Source organism: Podarcis gaigeae (assembly GCF_964106915.1).
Source record: "Podarcis gaigeae genome assembly, chromosome: 15".
NCBI lineage: Eukaryota > Metazoa > Chordata > Lepidosauria > Squamata > Lacertidae > Podarcis > Podarcis gaigeae.
In genome coordinates this window covers 43,648,082-43,670,519 of record NC_139692.1, presented here as the reverse complement: position 1 = coordinate 43,670,519, position 22,438 = coordinate 43,648,082, and the positions used below count along the sequence as shown (strand labels likewise).

At 47.1% G+C, this 22,438-nt stretch overlaps 1 protein-coding gene and 1 long non-coding RNA gene across 7 annotated transcripts in view; one reads left to right on the top strand and one right to left on the bottom strand.

The window, feature by feature from the left end:
* The window catches only part of LOC310832962, a 184,813-nt gene that overhangs the window by 15,959 nt on the left and 146,416 nt on the right, over positions 1 to 22,438 (top strand). The window contains exons 2-4 of one of the 2 annotated variants that reach the window (XR_014558481.1): positions 6,422 to 6,521; positions 7,028 to 7,283; positions 11,082 to 12,054. This is a non-coding gene — a long non-coding RNA (uncharacterized lncRNA). The remainder of the gene's footprint in view (positions 1 to 6,421; positions 6,522 to 7,027; positions 7,284 to 11,081; positions 12,055 to 22,438) is intronic. The other variant, XR_014558482.1, reaches the window with a different exon arrangement.
* Positions 1 to 22,438, bottom strand: part of SSH2 (slingshot protein phosphatase 2) — a 122,461-nt gene that overhangs the window by 41,702 nt on the left and 58,321 nt on the right. The gene's annotated exons all lie outside the window — the stretch shown is intronic.

Below are 22,438 nucleotides of genomic sequence, written 5' to 3'. Positions count from 1 at the left end.
ATGTTGGATAGAAATTAAGTGGTTTCCAGCTGTAATACGTTAAGAGAATATGAAAAAAAGGGTTTGAAATAGGTAAAAATTTAAGGGTAAGGATTTGCTGAACCAACAATTTGAAGTGGAATACAAAAAAGGGAGGTATGAGGTGGTCCAGGAAACAAGCTAAAGGAACATAAGTAATGGAAAATCTGTGTGTTTTTTAATTATTTTTATTTTGTATTATTTTTGTATTTGTATTTCTATTATTTTTTTTCTTTTCTTTTTATTGTATTATTATTAAAAAATCCTAAAAAATATTCTATAAAAAAAAATAGAAAGCTTGCAAGCTCTCCCTGTGTTCTATTCAGCAGTTCAAAGACCTTCCTCTTCCAAGTAGCCGTTTAAGTAGGAATCTTTATCCCAGCCAGCATCTTTCATGGGAACTACTTTTAACTGCTTTGCACATGTTTCTAAACATTTGTTTCTAAATGAAAATTTAAAAAAAAAGTTTACATGATTTTCTTGTTTCGTGGTGGTTTTAGAACTGTGTTTCTGCAACCCACCCTGGGATCTGATGGTAAAAAAGGCAGCTAAGAAGTTGAATGAATAAATGAAATATAAAGCCTGCTGAAATCCAAAAAGGTGAGAGGGGTGCCTACACACACACACACACACACACACACACGCCTCCGATTCAATCCCCACTGGCATTTCCAGGTAGGGCTAAAACCCTGGAGAGCTTCTACTAGTCACTGTTGACAATACTGAGCTAGATGCAGCCGTGGTCTTAGTATAAGAAGGTTCCATCGTTCCTTCTTTAAGAAACTTGAGGACTAGATTCTTGGTCCGTCTCCACATAAGCCAGCTTCCTACATTCCTGTTTAAATCAGCCCTTTAATCAGAACCATGTGGAGTACAGCATCTGATTTGCATGCAGAAGTTTCATTCCCAATGGCATCTCCAGGTGGGACCCGGGGAAAGACTCTGGAGATTTGCTGCTAACCAGTGCAGGCAGTCCTGAGCTGGCTGGACTGGGAAGTCTGACTCAGCAAAAGGCAGCTTCCTATGCCCCTGTGTACATAAGGAGGTTATTGGTGCAGAGAAAGGAGAGGAACTTGCTTCATTTTTCCATGATCTACGCAGGTCACAAAGTGTTGTTTTTTTCTTTCGTCTTCTGGGCATAGAATTTCAGCTGCTTTTGCAGGGTAAACACAGCTCTGAGCACACAGTGAGAGAGAGCCAGCAGCCTAGGAGATGATGGGCCAAGAGGCGGGGGGAGAAGGGGAAGAGAAAGACGCTGCACGCGTCATTACGGAGCTGGGGAGAAAAAGAACAGGGAAGTGGAACCTTCCGAGAAAGGAAGTCCAGCCCCGCCAAGCGTGGGAAAGTCACGCCAGCTCACAGCTGCTTGATACAAACATCTGCACGACCGCAGGTGCCTCGAAAACCCACAAGGGAATGGGGGTGTTGCAGGGGCAGCTGTGCTAACTTGCCAACAAACAAGGTGGTTGCAGCAGACGCAGAGAGAAGAGGCTTTCATTGAAGCCCCACACCCCCTGCCAACCTGCCGCACTCCAGGTGCTGTGGGCTACAACTCTGATCGGCTGCAGCCACAAGACATCTGCACAAGTGCATCAGGAAGGGGAAAGCTGCTATAGGGACTGGATATTGCACAAAGAGAATAAAACTGATAAAAGGTACATTGTCACACACAAGCTCATCATTTTGCATCAAGACGGATTGATCCAGCACAATACATACATGCCCCCCAAGCTGCCTCATAGCAAGGCAGACCCTAAGTTCGTATAGCTGGCCAGAGTTGAGAAGGTTATTTTGACTGGCACCCTGGACACACCCAGGCACTGGCAGGCAGGAGAGCAATAATAAATCTTATCAACATACAAAAAAACCCCACACAGATACGGTCTGGTTATGCAACAAATGTCTGCCACTGGCCTGAACCAAAGCCTGCTTGCTGACTCCAGGTGGAAAAGCTCCAGGGAAAGTTATTTCTGCAATACAGACACACAAATGTTGCTGAGGGATTTTTGTTGCAGTCAAGATTAAATTTTCGATATGTACGTTTTGCTGCTATCATTATTAATTCTTTGTATCTTTATTCTTAGATCTTATTATGACTTATGTGGGGATTGTTTGATTTCGTTGGGTCTGTTTTGATATGTTTTTATTGATTTGCTGATGGCTACTTTTGTCCTGTTTGTGTAACTATGTAAATCTTTTCCTGTTGCAAGCCACCTTGAGTATGGGTTTAACTATGGAAAGGCAGTATACAAATAAACAATGGTGACATTGAGCAAGCACCCAGAAGCACATGACCTTTTCACAAACATTGGGGGGGGGGTGGCTTCACCCATGCACCAGGAAATGGGTTGTTTTCAAATGTATGAACCAGTTTTTTAAAAGTACTGAACAACAAAAACAGGCAACACAGAAAGAGAAAAACAAACATCAACAACCAAGCAAGTCTGACACAAAGATATTTTGATAATAAAGCTAAAATATAAAACCATGTGCTAATGAAATGGATAAAATTATAAATGGGGTATTAAAAACACAACTTTGTACAAAGAAAGAAAGAGACAGACAAAGGTCTTGCCTGTTCATAGATGACACCAAATATATTCATATTTCAAAGGGATTTGCCACCCGTGTGACTGCAGTGCCATACATTAAATAACCCCAAAATAGAGGTGGAATCAGAAGGGTCATCAGCGTGACCCCCAAGCTGCTCGTATATTACATGCCAACTTCTTTGAGATAGAAATGAACATAACCTGCTTGAATCAGTTATCTAGGGTATGGCATGAAGCCCTGAGCGATTATGAATCAAGCTGCTACCTGAAGACATGCAGTTAATTGTTTAGGTACAAGATTCATGCACCTTTAGCAAAGTGGCATATGAGATAAAATCAATTTTTAAAATCTAAAAACAATTAAAGCTATTTCTACAAACGCTAGAAAAATAAATAAAGTCTCTCCTACAGTTGTACAGCTACAATTTCGCAAATGACTGGATCACACCTCAGGCGAAGTCTCCTTAAACAAAATACATCTTCAGTAGAAGCTTCTTTTTTTTTTATTGGTCTTCCTCAGAAGTGCCCAGGAATAGGTACATAAAACATACCAACAGAATTCAGTAAGACAGTGCTAAAAATATGTACATACACTTAATTTTTTTGGCAGCAAAACAATCGAAACAGAAAGAATATACACTTATTTATGAAACTTCTGTGGCCTGGGCAAATCAAAGTGTTTTCAACTGGCACCCGAAACCCAACAATGTCAGAGTCAAGGAAGAACTTCATGTGTGGAGAAAAAGCCTGTCTCTGCATTTCTTTGTGAATCACAGATCTCGGTGCTCATGAGAGCGACTCATGCAACAGGAAGTTTTGAGGACAGGCCACTCTGAATGCTGCCATCACACCAAACATGGTAAAGTTCCCCAACTCGGAGGAGGGCGAGTAGCAAGAGGGAAGGCCAGAGAGCAATGACTCGTGCAGAGTTGCAGCAGGCAGCCTCCGTACGTCTGGAAAGACCCTTCTCTGCCCAGGACTAAGAAGAGCCCCTGCCAGCCAGAACACCCAGGCATCATAATCACCACCTTGGTGCCCTCCAGATGCCACCAGCCCCAGCCTCTGGTAGCTGAGCCTGGTGAGGGGTTGTAGTTCAAAACATCAGCAGGGAGCCAGGTTGGTGGAGTCTGCAATGGGCAACAGCAGGGTGGACTGGCAAGCGGGTTGACCTGGTATGATGATGCTCCCAGCAAAAGTCACAAAATGCCAACATTTGTACCAGTCTATCCTCCCTGTAACATTTAGGACACATCAAAGAGCTTAGCATAGAATCATAGAGCTGGAAGGGAACCCCAAAGGTCATTTATTCCAACCCCCTGCACAATGCAGGAATCACAGCTAAAGAATCCCTGACAGGTGCACATCCAACCTCTGCTTAAAAACCTCCAAGGAAGAAGAGTCTACCCCTTACCAAAGGAGGCAGCTCCACTGCCCAACAGATACTACTATCAGGAAGTTCCTCCTAACTTTTAGTTGAAATCTCCTTGCCTGCAACTTGGATTTTTTGGTGTGAACAAACATAAATTACAAGTTTCCTTCCCCCCCCCCCCCCACTTTCTTTCTCTGCATGGTTTGCTGGAGACCATTTTTGCTCTCCAAAGGCGACCAGGAAAGCCCCCATCTCAAAACCCTACCAAGGCAAGACAAAACTAACCTAAACGTGGAGAGGATCTTTTGGGGGCTGGATATGCAAGGTTGCATTACAAAATGTGAGAGGGGCAACTATGATCCCACCTGCCAGTTCGGCCGCTTCAGGCAAATTAAAAAGCGAGACGCTCAACTGGAGACGTAACCCGGAGTCCCAGAAGAGCTCAGAGGAAGGGAAAGGAAGGGAAAGGAAGGGAAAGTGCCTGCATCTGGTCGCTTGCAGAAAATGCCTTTGGTCACACATTGCTAAGTGAGTCTAGGACACTATGGTCACTCTGAATAGGACTGTAAGGCCGAGTCAAGGAGGTCAGGGTCTCGTCCCGCTCCATATTAGTCAGGGAGCCCAGACCCAGCTATATTTAGGTGAAGCCATGCAAGGAACGCAGGCCCTTTCTCTAATTAGACTCAAGGTGAGGGCGAAATCTGAAGTCAGCACACACTTCTGAAAAGAGAAATCAGCCTGTCAATTCTTGATTCCAGGCAAAGGAACGAGGAGGAGGGGGTGACCCAGGGAGAAGTGGGTTCAGCAAAGCGTGCAGAATTCCCGGGGCGGTGGATCAAGGCGCCTTCGTTTCAGCAGCACCCCAGCACTTTGTAAATCCTCCCTTGACATCAGAACCCCCTCGGACAAGCCGTGGGTTGGAGAGTGAGGCAGAAAAAGATTTGTGCTTTGAGGACTAGGCTCAGAAGAAGAGCACCTGCTCTGCATGTAGAAGGAAGGTCGCCAGATCAATCCCAAACCTCTCCAAACAGAGCTGGGAGAGAAGCCTTTTCTGAAACCCCAGAGCGCTTCTGCCAGCTTCCCATGTTCCTGATTCAGCCCTTTGTGTGGAGTCATGAGGACTAGCCTCTTGCTTTACTTTCAGGGGAAGGGCGGCAGCTCTATGGCAGAGCAGCTCGTTGGCATGCGGAAGGTTCCCAGTTCAATCCCCTGCATCTCCAGGTAGTGCTGTGGCCAGTCAGTGCAGATGATACCATTGGTAGGGACCAATGGTCTGACTCGGTATAAAGTAGCTCTCTCTGTTGTTGTTGTTTAGTCGTGTCCGACTCTTCGTGACCCCATGGACCAGAGCACGCCAGGCACTTCTATCTTCCACTGTCTCCCACAGTTTGGTCAGACTCATGTTTGTAGCTTCAAGAACACTGTCCCACCATCTTGTCCTCTGTCGTCCCCTTCTTCTTGTGCCCTCCATCTTTCCCAACATCAGGGTCTTTTCCAGGGAGTCTTTGGATGTGTTTGATCTTCTTGCAGTCCATGGGACTCTCAAGAGTCTCCTCCAGCACCATAATTCAAAAGCATCAATTCTTTGGCAATCAGCCTTCTTTATGGTCCAGCTCTCACTTCCATACATCACTACTGGGAAAACCATGGCTTTAACTATATGGACCTTAACTGAATTAGCCCATTCCTGTCCATTTTAGTTCACTGATGCCCAGGATGTCAATATTTATTCTTGCCATCTCATTTTTGACCACATCCAACTTACCAAGGTTCATGGTTCTTACATTCCAGGTTCCTATGCAATATTTTTCTTTACAGCATTGGACTTTCCTTTCGCTTCCAGGCATATCTGCAACTGTGCGTCCTTTCGGCTTTGGCCCAGCCACTTCATCAGCTCTGAATCTACTTGTACTTGTCCTCCGCTCTTCCTCAGTAGCATGTTGGACGCCTTCCAACCTGAGGGGCTCATCTTCCAGCATTATAACTTTTATATGCCTTTTGTTTTTGTCCATGGAGTTTTCTTGGCAGGGATACTGGAGTGGCTTGCCGGTTCCTGCTCCAGGTGGATCACGTTTGGTTAAAACTCTCCACTATGACCTGTCCATCTTGGGTGGCCCTGCACGGCATAGCTCATAGCTCCTCCAAGTTATTCAAGCCCCTTCGCCATGGCAAGGCAGTGATCCATGAAGGGGAGCTCTCTCTCTATTCTACCAATCACACATGCAAACAACAGAACAGCTTGGAGGGTGATCCACATGGAGAATTAAGGTACATGGTGTGTCCCTGAGCCCAGCCTCAGTCCCAGGACTGAACTGGGTCTTTTCACACAAAAATGCCCTCCTAGTTTTGACCTTTCCTTCCCCACAAGCTCTCTTAAGTTCAAGTCTCGTGTGTGTGTGTGTGTGTGTGTGTGTATAGAAGAAAATTGTTGTTGAGAAATGGGAAGCCTTGTTTATTGACTGCAAATTGCTTGTCTCTACAGGAAGATCCTAATCCAGCTTTCAGTTTCTCCTGTTCTATACATGCCAAACACCACGACTGATTCTCCGAGTTAGATTCCACAAGTGGTGTTGATTTTAAAGGTGAGCACCATGCACTTGTAGATAATAACAATAATTTATTATTTATACCCCACCCTTCTGGCTGGGTTTCCCCAGCCACTCTGGGCGGCTTCCAACTGAATATTAAAAACAATACAGCATCAAACATTAAAAACTTCCGTAAACAGGGCCGTCTTCACTTGTCTTTTAAAAGTAAAATAGTTGCTTATTGCCTTGACATCTGATGGGAGGGTGTTCCACAGGGCAGGCGCCACTACCGAGAAGGCCCTCTGCCTGGTTCCCTGTAACCTCACTTCTCGCAGGAGGGAACCGCCAGAAGGCCCTTGGCGCTGGACCACAGTGATCTATACAACACCTGATGATGACCTTCCAAAAGTGTTTCTCAGATGGTTTGGTTTTTTTGTGTGGCTGGAGATAATTAACACCTGTTACCCTCCCCAAGCCCTTAGGACTGGAGCAAGCTGACTCATCTAGTGCCAGAAATGCTAAATAAATCAGTTTATCCTTCTACTTCTCATCCCCAACAGAGATCTGACCTGGGCACTGGAGCCATTGAAATACTGCTCAGCAAACATGGAGCTTTAGAAATTCTAACCCACAGCTTCAAAATGAACCTTCTGGAAACTTGAAAGCTAGAAACATGCTTTTCAAACAAACAAACAACCTGAGATTCCGATGACTGAGTCACAGAATACTGCCACGCATGCCCATCCAGCCTGCTGGGATATACCACCAATGGTGTAAAAGCAGGTTTACCATCAGCCACTAATCTGGTCGCCTATGGTGAGTAAGGACTGCCTGCTAGTGACCAAGGAGGGATGCGTTTGGAAAATTAAGGTATCGGGTTCTTTCCTTCCAAGTGCATGCTTCCAAATGATGAGCATGGGGATAATATGTGGGCAGACAAGTTTGAATATTACTTGTGATTGGGGGGTGGTGGTGTTATGGTTGAGAAGATGCCTTAATAGCAGGCTGAAGGCATACGGAGAGCACAATAGCCCACTTGAAAGGGCAATTTCTGCCCTGCGTCATGCCAAAGCCCGTTGTCGAAAAAGGCAGGCTCGAAGGACGCATGCCCATCTCAGTCTCCCCCCGTCCCCGAAGACATTTCCACGGGAGGGCCTCAAGGCCTATTGAGCGCGAAGGCGATGACCGCCGTATCCAGGCTACCAGCTCGGTCGCCCCTCGGAGTTGCCATGGAGGGCACGTCAGCCGGACGAAGAATGCAGAATGCCAGCAGCAGTCGCTGACTCCCCACAAAAGGGGAAAATGCATTTTAGACACAAATGTTGCTCTTCCTTTATTTCCCCCAAAGAGGGGGGGAAATAAATCAAAAAGCCACAAACAGTAGCAATAGGAGGACTTCAGCAAGGTCACGCCAACCGAGGAAGCTTGTCTAACGCAAGATGAGCCACATTCGCTTATCTGGGGATGGTCCTTTGCTCAGGGGTACAGAACATCTGCTTTGCATACGGACAGGTCCGGGTTCAGTCCCTGCTTGCATCTCCAGACTGAGAAACAGTCTGCCTGGAGCCCTGACGAGTCGCTGCCAGCCAGAGTAGTCAACAGTGAGATCCAGTGTGGTATAGTGGGTTAGCAGGCAGAATAGGTCCCGGGAGACCAGGGTTCAAATCCCCACTCAACCATGAAGCTCCTTGGGTGGTCATTGGGGCCAGTCACTGCCTCTCAGCATAAACTACCTCACAGGGTTGTTGGGATTAAATGGGGGGGGGGGAGAGAGAACCATGTGCGCCATTCAGCTCCTTGGAGGAAAAGGGATATACAGGTAAACACAATCAATCAATCAATCAATCAATCAATCAATCAATCACTAAGCTAGATGGACCAATGCTCTGATTCTGTTCCTATTTAAATCAACCCTTTATTAAGACCCATGAGGACTGGAATCTTATTTGCATCAGGGCAGAATGCTGGACTAGAGGGTCTTTTGGCCCACCCTAGGAGGTTTTTAGGGAGGCAGGTGGTGCTGTGGGTTAAACCACAGAGCCTAGGACTTGTTGATCAGAAAGTCAGCGGTTCGAATTCCCGCAATGGGGTGAGCTCCCGTTGCTTGGTCCCTGCTCCTGCCAACCTAGCAGTTCAAAAGCACGTCAAAGTGCAAGTAGATAAATAGGTATCGCTCTGGCAGGAAGGTAAACGGCGTTTCCGTGCGCTGCTCTGGTTCGCCAGAAGCGGCTTAGTCCTGCTGGCCACATGACCCGGAAGCTGTACGCCGGCTCCCTCGGCCAGTAAAGCGAGATGAGCGCCGCAACCCCAGAGTCGGCCACGACTGGACCTAATGGTCAGGGGTCTCTTTACCTTTACCTTTACCTGTACCTTTAGGAGGTTTTTAAGTAGAGGTTGGATGGCCACCAGTCATGGATGCTTTAGCTGAGATTCCTGCATTGTAGGGGGTTGGACTAGACGACTCTTGGAAAGTCCCTTCCAATCCTACAAATCTATTATTATGCTTATTTTAGGGCAACAACCATGGCTCAGTGCTAGAGAATCTGTTCCAGGTAAAAGAAGGGTGAACTATATAACCCAGCAGGGCTCTACCAGTTGAAAAGCATCTTCCCATTTACCCCATCTCCCCCCCCCCCAAAAAATCCCTGTGTACCGCCCACCTCCCGTAAAGGAACATCTGATGCCAAGATTCATTAGAATCGCCTCTTAAATTGGAAATGCCGTTTCCCCACCACCGGCACCCCAGATGGAGATCGGTTTACCAGGAGCACTCTATTCCTGGAATAAATTTCCATCAATCATTCAGCGCAGGCAGTTTTCTACAAAAGCAAGACAAACGGCCAGGCGAGCAGAGCTGTCACCGCTGCGATTCAGATCTCGTTAGAACGAGGGCAGCCACTCCTCCGCATCAGACCTGGCCAGCGGAAGAGCTCTGTGAGGTGCGGCAGGGAGTTTGGTTACAAACCACGTCCATCCATTGGAGGATCATTGAAGCCGGTGGTTCGCAAACCATTTGAGGCCATAAACTCATCCCCTGAGGCCCTTACCCTACCCTACCCTAAGCGTCAAATCAAAACAGTGGTTTGCACAACCCATGGAGGAAGATAAGAGAACGATAAAATTCAAAACAGTAATCATTAATTGAACAATTATTCACGATCCATTTAAAACTGTTTAGTTTAATCGAATCAGCAAAATTGAACTTGATCCAGGGAGACCAGCTTTTCAAAGTCATTTGCACCTCCCTGCAGCCGCCATGCCTCTTAGGACACCCCTAGTTAATCCCACTGCAGGGGGGTGCTATTGCCCACTCTGGGAAGTATGGCTCTAAGGCAAAGGGCAGGAGCTGGGCCCCCAAAGTAGCATTTGCCTACTCTCAGCACTTCGCTTAGCTACTTGGTTATTTCCTGGCTGCAGGGAAAGTGGTCCAATATCAGTTTCAGTGGGACGGCTCTGGAAAGAGCCCCTGCTCTGCTGGCAGAAGGTCCCCTCAATGTCTCCAGAGGGAGGGCTGGGAGAGAGAAAGAGACTCCCTGCCTGAAACCTTGGAAGGTTGCTGCCAGCCAGTGTTGGCAACACTGAAATAGACAGGACAAGGTAGCTTCAGAGGAAAGATTTCCTCCCTGCCCAACGGCCGTTCAACAAAAGGAGTAATTCGGAGGAACGGACCTGTACAAAGCCAGCCTGTTTTGCAGGAGTGGCCTGGGCCAGAGGGTTTACTGAAAAGAGAAACAAAACTCCCTTAAGCCGATTGAGGAGTGTGTGATTGTGGCTTCAAAAGGAAAGGAAAGAAACCCACCTGTTTGCTTTTGCAAGCAAAGGGCGGGGGCAGCCGGTTGCTGGACGGAAGCAGGCAGAAAATTCCAGCAAGCGAGTCTGCAATTGCAACAGCGCTCTCTCCCTCTCTCCGCGTCTCTTTTCATGTTCTGCCTAATGAGGTGAGACAGGAGCTGACCCTCCCATGTGCCGGGTTGAGCCATGCTTCTCCCTTTTCACGGAGGGGAAGGCTACCCATGGCCAGAAGCCACGATGGCTCTGTTCTCCCTCTGTCGGAGGCAGTAAATGGGGAATCGCTAGTGGGGAAGACTTGCTGCTGTGGCGCTCAGGTCCCGCTTGGGAGATCCAGGGCTGATAAAAGGAAGTCCTTCTTCAAGCAGCACAGAGTTAACCTATGGAACTCTCTCCCACAGGATGTAGCCATGGCCACCAAGCCTTTAAAAGAGAATTAGACCAATTCATGGAGAGGACTATTCACGGCTACTAGCTCCAGTCGGAGGCAGCAACGCTTTCTGAATACCAGCTGCTGGAAACCACAGGAGGGGAAAGTTGCTCTTGTGCTTGAATCCTGCCTTGGGTTGCCCAAAAGAGGCATCTGGTTGGCCACTGTGTGCTGGACTAGGTGGGTCAATGGCCTGATCCTGCAGGTTCTTCTTATGTTCTTATGCAGGGCTCAGTGGACATCAGAGAGGTGGGAACCAGGCAGGAAATTTGTTCCCATAGAAAGTGAGTTAGGCTAGAGCGGCCCGCAAGGGAGAGGAATGGCTCTCTACCCTTTCTGGGCTACAGCAGAGGCAATCTTTCTTTTGATGCTCTATTTCTGCTTGCACTTTCTAGATGCCAGCTGTTTGGCTCACCCTTCAGAAGAAGGCAGTTCAGTTTGACATGGACTAGAAACTTGACTGGCCTGGAACACTCTCCCTATGATCTTTGTTTTTTGTTTATTATTTCTTTGAAGGAGCTTGAGGCAGTGTGCATATTCTGTCCCTGCCACCTTCTGTTTTTATCTGCACAACAACCCTGCAAGGCATGTGAGGCTGAGAGAGGCATGAGCCTCTAAACGTTGTTGGGACTCCCAGACTGGCCAAGGCTCAGAGGCGATTGCAGCTGGGAGTCCAGCCACATCTGAAGGGTCACAGGATTCCCCTGTCCTCTGCACTAGAAAAGAAATAAAGCCTGAAAGTTTGGCTGCAATCCTCATCTCCCCTGTTCCCTTCTCTATAGCATGTTCTCTTCTCAAGATCACAGGCTTTGTCTTGACTCAGCATTTCTGTTTTTTAAATGCTGAAGTACAAACATTCTGTCCAAAAAGGGGGGGGGAGAAGTGTTTTTCTCCTTATCCAAAATGTCACTTAGGTGCCAAGCAAATAAGTGGGATTTTTGCAAAACAGCTACAATTCAGAGCAGAACCACCAGCGGACGTGTCTCTGAGAAGGCATCATTGTCGGGGCGCAGTCTGCCCTGCAGAGTTTGACAGTGGCCGGGGCTGCCCTGGCACTCGACCAAGACACCCTGGGAACCATGAAGGAGAAAACAGGGAAGAGGAACACAGGCAGGGGCAATGGCCCCTGAAAAGGGATTAGGCAACGGGAATTGGCTCTAGCCTGAAAAGGGGGGTATGGTGTAGTGGTTAGAGTGTCGGACCGGGATATGGGGGACCAGGGTTCAAATCCCAACCGGGCCGTGAAGCTCATTGGGTCACCTTGGCCCAGTCACTGCCTTACTTGGCCTCAGCTACCTTACAGGGTTGTTTTTTATGCTATCAATTTCCTTTACCCTTCTGTTTTCATTAGTCAGAATGTGGGGAAATGTTTTCCACGCAACATCTGGAGCATCACTGGACCAAGTTCAGCAGTTCTGCTGAATTAATTAAATAGCTTTAACTGGGTATTGAAGAAATGTGCAGTCAAAATCAAAATTGAATTTTATTATGTTATTCTTTTCCTTAGTGAGTTGTGCAAACCGCTGTTCCCAATAATGCTTTTTATAGGGAAGGGGGCACTGGGGAGGCATTTAAGAAACCAAGGGGGTGGTGGACCAAAAACATTTGGGAACCACTGGGTTAGAGTATCAGGCTAGGAAGGGCCTGGGAGTTCAGGGTTCAAATCCTACACAGAGGCAGGAAGCTCACTGGCTGGACTTGGGCCCTTCATTGCCTCTCTCAGTCTAGCCTACACTACAGGGTTGCAGTGAGGATAAAAAGGAAAGGAGGGAGAAGCACGTACACGTCGCCTTCAGCTCCTTGCGGGAAAAAAAAAGGTGGTATGTAAAATGTGAAAAATGTATAAATAAACGCAACCACCCACTTTCTTCCCGCAGGGAAAACCTGACACCCCACACAGAGATTCCCGGTGCTTCTATGCAGCTCGAGACCACCACCACCCTGGCAGCCATCCAAGTCCGCTCCAAACCGTTCAGGCAGAGCTGCAGCCCATGCAAAAACGCAGAGCTGAGCAAACAGGAGACGGGCTGTGTTGTGGCAACGGCGGGCAGGCAACAAGGCAAGGGCAGGCGAGTGCGGAGCCAAGGCCGGCCCGCCAGCTCAGACCCACAGGTGGAGGCCGAGAATAGAATGGGCCGCCTTTACATAAGAGGGGGAAGGAAGACCAGATTTAAGCCGGGGTGTGCGGTTACAGCAGCCAGGGGCACTGTCCTGCAAGGGGGAAGGGCACACGGTTCTGAAGTCCTCCAAACCGAGGCGGTGGCCAGAACGGAGAGAGGACTGGGGGGGCTGAGATCTGGCATGCAAAGCCAGAGCCAATCGCTCCCCCACAACACACACAACTGAGCCGGCATAAGCAGAGTTAAGCTTCCCCGGAAACAATCGTCAGGTTTCCTTCCTTAACACACACGGTCAAGTTTCTAGTCCACTTGAAACTAAACATTCAGCAAAAGGGGTGGGCAACACGAAACAAAAAAAATCCCTGCCCTGAGGAACTCGCTCCCACAGGATCCCATCTAGGTGATGGCTTTTGACCTAGATGGCTTTAAGAGAGGATTAAAACAAATTCATGGAGGATGGCTACTGATGTCTACTAGCTCTGCCTCTGATCAAAGGAAGCAATGCTTCTGAATACCAGTTGCTGGAAGCCGTAGGAAGGGAGGGAGTGGTCTTGTGTTCGAATCCTGCTTGTGGGTTTCCAACAGGCATCTAGTTGGCTACTGTGAGAACAGGATGCTGCACTCGATAGGGCACTGGCCTGATCCATCAGGCTCTCCTTACAGTTTTATAATCCATCAAAGGCCAGGGTGAAGAGGTTTAGAAATTGCTTAGTTCAGAGTTTGATGGTGTGTGTGTGTGTGTGTGTGTGTGTGTGTGTGTGTGTGTAGAATATTGTTCTTGCTCTCCTCTGAGAGGGGAACATTTCTGTGCAATTTTAAGGCGCATCTTTGCAGGATAGCAAATTTGGTAATTTGTCGACTGCGGTAGGGGGTGGGGAGGAAGGGAATGGAGAAAGGGAAATTAAAGCAGGGGGTGGGGTGGGACTCACCAGATTTAATATTAACAGAGAAATGATTGCTCAACACCCCCTGCATTGCTCTCTGGGAGGCAGACCCGAAAAAGCACCAGAGTGCAACCCGTGGGCCCTGCCACAGTTCAGAGGGGGAGGAAGGTGTGTCGGCAGGAAGTGGCAGTAGGGGAAGGAGAAGATACAAAGGTCTCTGGGGCAGGAAGGGGGGGGGGGTGAGAGGAAGATCAGCACCAGGCAGGTGATCGAAGGGGCTTGCCTTCAGTGCCAGTCATCTCCTATGGGCGCCTCTCCCTTGGGAAGAGAACAGTTACGCATGGCAACTCACTCAGAGATGCGACAGGTAGCGTCACAGATTCCACACAGAGCTCCCATTGGAGCCAAAGCAGAACTGCCAGCCCTGAGGAGGGAGCCTGGCTGGAAAAGCAGCACAGTGAGAGCGAGAGAGAGTGGGGAACTGTACAGATGGGCACACTCAGGGTGGGGGTTAGGAACAGCCTACAATTTTGAGAATTACTATTGTTATTTACACTGCCAGGTTTTTTGAGGCTGCAACAAACATTGCCAAGGGCTTTTAAAGAAGTACCGGTATTTGCCTATCTGGTGCCCTCCAGCTACTTTGGGCTACAACTCTCATCAGCCCCAGCCAGATGGGAGGTGTAGTACAAAGATCCTGGGGGGGGGGGCACCAGGTTGGCGAAGGTAGAAATGGGCATTTCCCAAAGTACCAAGGCAAGTGCCCCTTGCCACTCTGCATGAGTCATTGCTCTCTGGTCCAATCAGGGATGAGAATTCCCCACACCCAAGTCTGGCAAGATGGGAGCATTCACAAAGAAACCCAAAGGAACAGGCTGCTTTAAAAGTACACCTTCATGAGCACTAGAACCTACCCCAGGCCGAAATTCTTGTCCTGCATGTGACCCGTGGGCTGTGCACTCTCTGCCCCAGTCTTGCATCCATCCAGCTGCCAGAGAGAACAAGAGGCTACTGTTTGCTTCAGCCCACGGAAACACGAAAACTGTGGCCAGAAAGTCATGCCGGCATTGCTCTCTGCTGCTCAAAGGGACCCGAGTCTCCCTGCCTGTCTTTCCCCTTTGCTTCACCCCGTAAGAACATAAGAAGGCCTTGCAGAATCAGGCCAATGGAGCTCATCTGGTCTCACAGCCTGTTTCCACACTGGCCCATTTCGCTCGGGAGAGATTCCTGATGAATTTCACCGCCCGTGCGCTGGCACACAAACACACTCACAGCGCACTTCTCCAGGATTCTCTCCCCAGCAGCCCCCACGGTTAAGGAGCAGAACTGGCACCCTTTGTCTGCAAAAACTTCCTTCCCAAGTAGAAAACAACTCTTTATCTTCAAACACACCCTCAAGATCTCAGCATCTTGCAATGGGATAGGATTAACCTCACCAGTATTAAATAAATCAAAGCACGCACACCGTGTACCTGAAATTTTAGTAAGGAGCAAGCGCTGTTAAGACGGAGAGTGCAGGTTTGGGGTTGTTGTTTTCAGTTCTAACTGCTCAAGGTAGTAAATTAAGTCAAGGCAAATTCTCTCACACACACTTACCCTAGGGAGCAAATATACTGACTGGCATTCTCCAGAATTCACCCCAACAGCTGATATTGCATGACAAAAATGTTTCATGCAACAGAGCAGTGTGTGGAGCTACTAATAAGAGCAGTCTTTGCCAACCTGGTGCCCTCCAGAGCTTTTGGACCACAACTTTCATCAGCCCCACAAACAGGGTACCAATGGGACAGACCGCCCCCAGAATCATCTAATATACTGAGATACGCTGCCATGGAACATGGAGGAGCCATCCATGCAACAAGTTGCCTGGAAGTTGTAGCCCACTCTATGGCTTGTGTCGAATGTTAGTTCTACTCAAAAGCAGACTCACTGAAATCAATTAACATGACTGGGTCCATTCATTTCAATAGGCCCAAACGTGGCAGTATAGAACCACATTTCTTTCTTTCTTTTTAATTTTTGCCTATTATGGATTTGGGTTCTAATCGTGTTGGCTTTACTTGGTCCATGTTAGTTATCAGTATTTTCTTTAGAAAAGTTTGATAAACCACTTAATTGGCTCTCTAAGTGATATGCATAGTAAAATTATAGATAGCACACCACACAGCTAAAATCCACAAAACTAAAAAAGACATAAAATAGCTTGCCATTAAAAACACAGATTAACTATTGGCAAAAACTTTTAAATGACTACAGGTTTGGGCTAACTATATGGCTAGGCAGGCTTGCTGAATTTGTGTGTGTGTGTGTGTGTGTACTGGACAGGAGCCTATTTTTTAAACAGTTTTAGAAACTCAGATAGATAAGCTAATCGCCAAATGGCACTTAAACCTGGATTACAGGTGCCACAATGGACTGTCTCATCAAATCTGGAACAAAATGGACAAAACATTTCTACAGATTGGCCAGCTGGCTGGTGCAGATGTCACTCGCCAAACCTCACGACAAGGCATCTTCACTTGCTCACAACTGGACCCACACCCGTTGAAAAACACGTCTGGCACCTGGGGAATTTCAAGCACTGTTTTAAAATTGTGATTCACATAAATACACTGCTCTCAGAGATTTCCTAAATAAATAAATAAATACACATTCTTTATTATGCTGTGAACTGGTGCATCTCAACTCCTAAAAAGCTTCTCTTTGGGCAGACCCATAATTTTGTTCCATTAAAAGGCTGACACAGATATATTTCAGAGTTGACCCCAACTACGTATGTACACACACACACACACACCCAGACAAGCAGGCCAAAGGGAATCTGAACTTATTTGGAGATAACTACCGGTTTCTGACCAGGCAAAGCTCACTAAGCATTAATCTTTTTATGGTGGTTGTAAAATTTTAACGTCAGCTGGGAGCAAAACAACAGAAGCACTCTCTGTCTGTCTCTCTCTCTGCGTCTTCCCCGGATGATGTAAGGTGGAGGCAAAACTCAGGATCTCTGTCCAAAGCAAGGTGACCACAAATGGTTGGATAGTGTTCTCGAAGCTACAAACATGAGTCTGACCAAACTGCGGGAGGCAGTGGAAGACAGGAGTGCCTGGCGTTCTCTGGTCCAGGGGGTCATGAAGAGTCGGACACGACTAAACGACTAAACAACAACAACAAATTTTACTCAGAGAAGACCTATTGAAATGGAGGGATCTAAGTTAATCATGTCCATTAATTTCAGTGGGTCTACCCAGAGGATGACCAATATTGGAAAAGTGTGGGGGTAGGTTGGGCAAGATGACCCTTTAGGTCCCTTTCAACTCTACAAGTCTAGAAAAGGCACCCTGAAGGTTGGTTTGGCTGAAAAGCTGCCTAGAAATTTAAGCAGGCATGCATCTGTCTCAACAGGAATACACACACACACTTCTCTCTTTTTCTCTGGAAGAGAAAAGCAAAATGGCAAGTAGCTTTAAAGATAAAAACCAGAAACCTCCCTTGCCTCACATTTGCTCAGTCGCAGCCAAGACTTAAATCCCCACGAAAACCAGCAAAAAGGGCCCTGCTTGGCCACAGCTGATAATCTCAGAAGGGGATGTGGCAAAACCTGTTCCTGATAACCGCAGGAGCTTTAATCTCTCTGTTCCAGGGAAGGAAAGGGTGGGTCTCCCCCACCGCTGGGTGCCTGTAAGCAAGGGATTTGCACTCCCTGTTCCTTCGCTATCAGGACCTCACCAAGTCACTAGTGAAGAGACACTGCGGAGCTCCCTCCCTCTGCCCTATGATGCTTCTGCCTCCAGCCAAAGCCAACGTAAGCAGCTGAAAAACCAACCTCATTTATTTAAAAAGATGACGACGTATGTTAAGTCTAGGTTCAATATCTCCTAAAACCCTGAATACACTACGTTTGGAACATATCAGACTCTGCCCACTTGCAATTCCCAGGAAGGTGGAGGGAAAACATTGTGGCTACTAGCCATGGGTAGCCTTAAAGGTAAAGGTACCCCTGACCATTAGGTCCAGTCGTGGCCAACTCTGGGGTTGCGGCACTCATCTTGCTTTACTGGCCGAGGGAGCCGGCGTATAGCTTCCGGGTCATGTGGCTCAAGCCGCTTCTGGCGAACCAGAGCAGCGCACGGAAACGCCGTTTACGTTCCTGCCGGAGCAGTACCTATTTATCTACTTGCACTTTGATGTGCTTTCGAATGCTAGGTTGGCAGGAGCTGGGACCGAGCAATGGGAACCGCCGACCTTCTGATCAGCAAGTCGTAGGCTCTGTGGTTTAACCCACAGCACCACCCATGTCCCATGGGTAGCCTTACTGCCCCCTTAATTTACCCAATCCCCTTTTGGAAGCCATTCCTGTTGGTGGCCACAGCAACATCGTGCGGGAGCGAATTCCAGAGTTTAACCATGCATGGGCTGGGCAAAGAAGTTCTTCCTTTCGTCTGTCCCAAACTCCCCACCATTCAGCTTCGGAAGGCAGGCATTCTCAACAAAGCATGGAAGGCAGAACTCTGTTACTATCGCAATGCCTCCTTTTTTCAGATCCTGTTCCATTCTACCACCCACAATGGCAAGATCCCATCTCTGCAGTCCTGCAGGCTAGGAAACCGCCCAATGAAAAAGCCGGGTCCCCCAGCATCCTGATACCATAGACTCACAAAGGCGCTGCAACTTAGAGACACCCACACCATCTTCTAGGGAATATACCCTGGTCCACAGTTCAGCCTGCCACCTCTGAAGTTGTGCAGAGGAGTTTATCAAGGAATGGTTGTTATGATTGGTGAGGCTCATTTGGCATCAACACAGTACAAAACCAAGTCTTTAATGTCACCGGCCCAGCCCTACAGAACGCTCTCCGAATAGAGATTCGGCAGGCGCCTTCCTACACTGAACTTTGAACCTTTGCTGAGATCTTTTCTTTGCTGCCAGGCTTAGGCAGACAATGCAGACAAATGCTTCCTGTAATAGCTAGCTGGTGATCTACTTTATTTATTTTAAAAAAAGATCATGCAGTTTTCTTGCACGCATGCATGTACACACACACACACACACACACACATAGTTGTAAAAGGTTTTGATTTTTAAAAATTAAACTGGGGTACACAGCTACTGTTTATAAAGAAATACAGTGGTACCTTGGTTCTCAAACACCTTGGTTCCCAAACACCGAAAACCCAGAAGTGTTCTGGTTTTCAAACTTTTTTTTTGGAAGCTGAACATCCAATGTGGCTGTCGGCTATTGTTTCCGGGGCACCTGCACCAATCAAAAGCTGTACCTTGGTTTTTGAACATTTTGGAAGTCAAGTGGAGTTCTGAAACGGATTAAGTTTGGTGCTTTTGTTTTTGCTATTTATTTTGCATTTTTGTTTCTGAGGCTTTTTCAGTGAATTTGTTTTGTGACTGTGTGGAACCCAGTTCAGCTACCGACTGATTGTGTGACTGCAGAAATGGATAAAAGCCCCCTCATCCAAACAATGACTATCATCAATGCAGGTAAGAATTTTTTTTTTATCATCTACAATACTGTCTTGTTTATTTTATAGTACAGTACATTGATTATTGCTTTCATTTTATGGATCAATGGTCTTGTTAGAAAGTAAAATTCATGTCAAATTGCTGTTTAAGGGGTTGTTTTTAAAAGTCTGGAACAGATTAATCCATTTTGCATTACTTTCTATGGGAAAAAGCGCCTTGGTTTTGGAACGCTTTGGTTTTGGAACGGACTTCCGGAACGGATTAAGTTTGAGTGGAACCAAGGTACCACATTAATTATTTCAGTTTGCTTATAGACTGCTTTTCAGCTCCATGGCACCCCGCTAGTACATACAAACATTTAAGAATGTAAGAGCAGCAGCTGGAGTAGGCCAATGTCCCATCTAATCCCGTTCTCACAACCAGGTGTGTGTGAGCAACCCACAAGAGCAACTCTTTCCTCCTGCAGTTTCCAGAAACTGGTATTCAGAAGCATTGCTGCCTCCAAACATGGAGGAAGAGCATAGCCATTGAGGATAGCAGCCACTGACGGCTGTCTTCTCCATGAATTTGTCCAACACTGAAGGAGTTCCACAGTTTAACTATGCACTGCATGACGAAGGAATCGAGGTGGCTTGCATGGTTCTCCACTCCCCTTTTAATCCCCACAACCACCTGTGAGGTAGGTTAGGCTGAGGGGCAATGGTTGGGCCGAGGTTACCCAGTGAGCTTCATGGCCAAGTGAGGATTCGAACCCTGGTCTCGCAGGACCTAGTCTGACACTCTAACCATGACACCACCATCCCCGGTCTCAAAGAGGCTGTTAGATGCTCTTGTCTGTGAGATGCCAGAAACCAGCGACTGGCTGCTACTGGGAGGCAGGGTAGCAAAGGACTGGCCTTGAGTTATTGAGTCAGGCAAGCCATCAAAAGAAGGAAAGCTAGCGGCAACGCTGGAGACCAGAAACACAGCAACTACCGTATTTTTCTGTGTATAAGACGCCCCCTGTTTTTAAAGAAAAAAACTTAGTCTTATACACGGAAAAATACGGTAATTACAACTCATCTGGTACTGGGTTTCTGCAGCAGGGTTAAAAAGGGGAGCAATGGCTGAAGACACACCTGATACTGGGCTGTTTTCTCGGGGGCTCAACGCTGCACTGATCCATAAGCCATGTTTGGGGCTGCACCTCAGGAACTGAGCACCTGCCTTGCGTGCAAAAGCAGTTTCAATCGCCAATGGCATCTCCAGGTATTGCTGTGTGTGAAGCTCAGTGCAAAAATACTGAGCTAGATAGTTTTGGTCTGGCACTGTAGAAAGCAGCTTCCTACATTCCTCTTTTGTTCATCCCACGAGGACTGGAATCTTACATTCTTTTTTAGGAGGCAGTGTTGACAATACTGAACTTAAGTATTGTCTGAATTGGTAGACGACGGCTTCCTATGTTGCTGTGTTTTCAGGGCGAGGCCCCAGAGTTGCCAGGTGTGCTTTTGTTTCTTCTCCTCCACTGGGCCTGGGAACTCTTCAACTGCTACAGGGCAGGGAGGAATTCAACATGTGTAGCTTTCCCCCAGCATGGAGTGATGGTGAACGCTGCATCTGTTGAACTGCTGCCTGCACACACAGGTTAAAGGCATGGCAGAGGAAGGGATGGAAGTGAAAGAGCTGGAAATCCAAATTGGATTGGCAGGCAAAAATGTTAGAATATGCAGAGTTAGCAAGAATGACAGCAAGATTCCGAGATGATAGAGATCAAATATTTAATAGTGGGACATTTACAGAATGCACCTAAAAGAGCACTGTAAAAATCTAAATTCTTTGGCAGGCCTGGATCGACTTCTGCATGAAATAAGAGAATTTTACAAAACCAATACAACTGAAACAACAACTTAGGAGATAAAGGAAAGTGTGTAGTCAAAAATGTAATTTAGGAACCACAATGGGGTGATTGGAAGTCACATTGGAAATAGTTATGTATGAATCTAAATTTTTTTTGGTAATATGTATCGATTTTGGATTGTTTTTGTTGACTTGCTTTGTTTTTAAAATCAATAAAGCATTATAGAAAAAGGGATATATAAGAAAAAAAGGGGGGAGAAAGAGCTGGAAATCCAGCGGCTGTTAAGAGCATGCATGTCCAAACATTGCCTTTCCTTTCCTTTTGTAAAATGTATATCCTGCTTGATAGTTAAACAAAACAAAACATCAAAGCCGTTAAGGTTTTGGAGCCCAGCAGCATTTTACTTGCTTCTCCTAGGCAATTATCTCAGGAGGCAAGCTTTTACCGAGAGTGGATGAGCTGTAGTGCCAGAGCCTCAGTTTTGCATGCAGAAGGTCCCAGGTTCAAACCATGGTGGGAGAGAACCTGGTCTAAAATCCTGGAGAGCCGCTGCCAGTCAGTGCAGGCAGTACTGAGCTAGATGAATCCAATGATCTGACTCAGTAGAAGGCAGCTCCCTGTGTTCCAGCAGCTACTGTGGATGTGCTCAGTTTAAGCAACAAAACTTCAGGCGCTCTAGGAAAGGGCTCAGAACACACACACACACACACACAAACACACACACGGCAATCTCCCCGGATAGATACCCACTGCTAGTTACTGGCAAATTCACATGCCCGCATCCTGCTCCCTGCCCTTCACCCCAAAAACAAAGGGGAAGTAGCAAATTCAGAGACCGGAGCCTGCTGTTCTGCAGAAGGCAGTGTGTAAGAGTGAGCTGGCACACAATAACATCTTGATTTATCCAGTGTTCGAAACTTCCGATGTTCTAGGAGCATTTTGCAACAGGGAATTAGCGTGAGTAGTTTCTGAGCTTTGGGCACAGCACTGCACCTAAGATTTCAGATTACAGCTGCAGAGTGGAAGGAAAGGAGGACTTTTTTCTGTCTCCCCACTTCCAGCTACTCTCTGAAGACTGGAGACCCACTTAAGAATATTAGGGGGGTGGGCAGGGGAAGGACTAGACCATGTGAAAAATGAACAAAATATCTTAGCTGCAGTTCATTCGTTTTCAGCTTTGTAAAAGTGCGCCTAGACATTGCGTTGTGCCCATAACCTCGGTTTAAGGTGCCATTTAGCTCTAGCTTTCACATCTCAGTTTCTAACACTGGATTTATGCCAAACAGCGACTTTTAATAAAGCCGCACTCTTTGACGATAAAGGGGGAAAACTTGTGTTCCTGAGTGACTCATTACTGCACAGAAGCTCATTCTTTTGGTATGGTATGCCCTACCACATCGTAAGAGCTTGCTCCACAAGATAAGGTGGATCCTGAACAG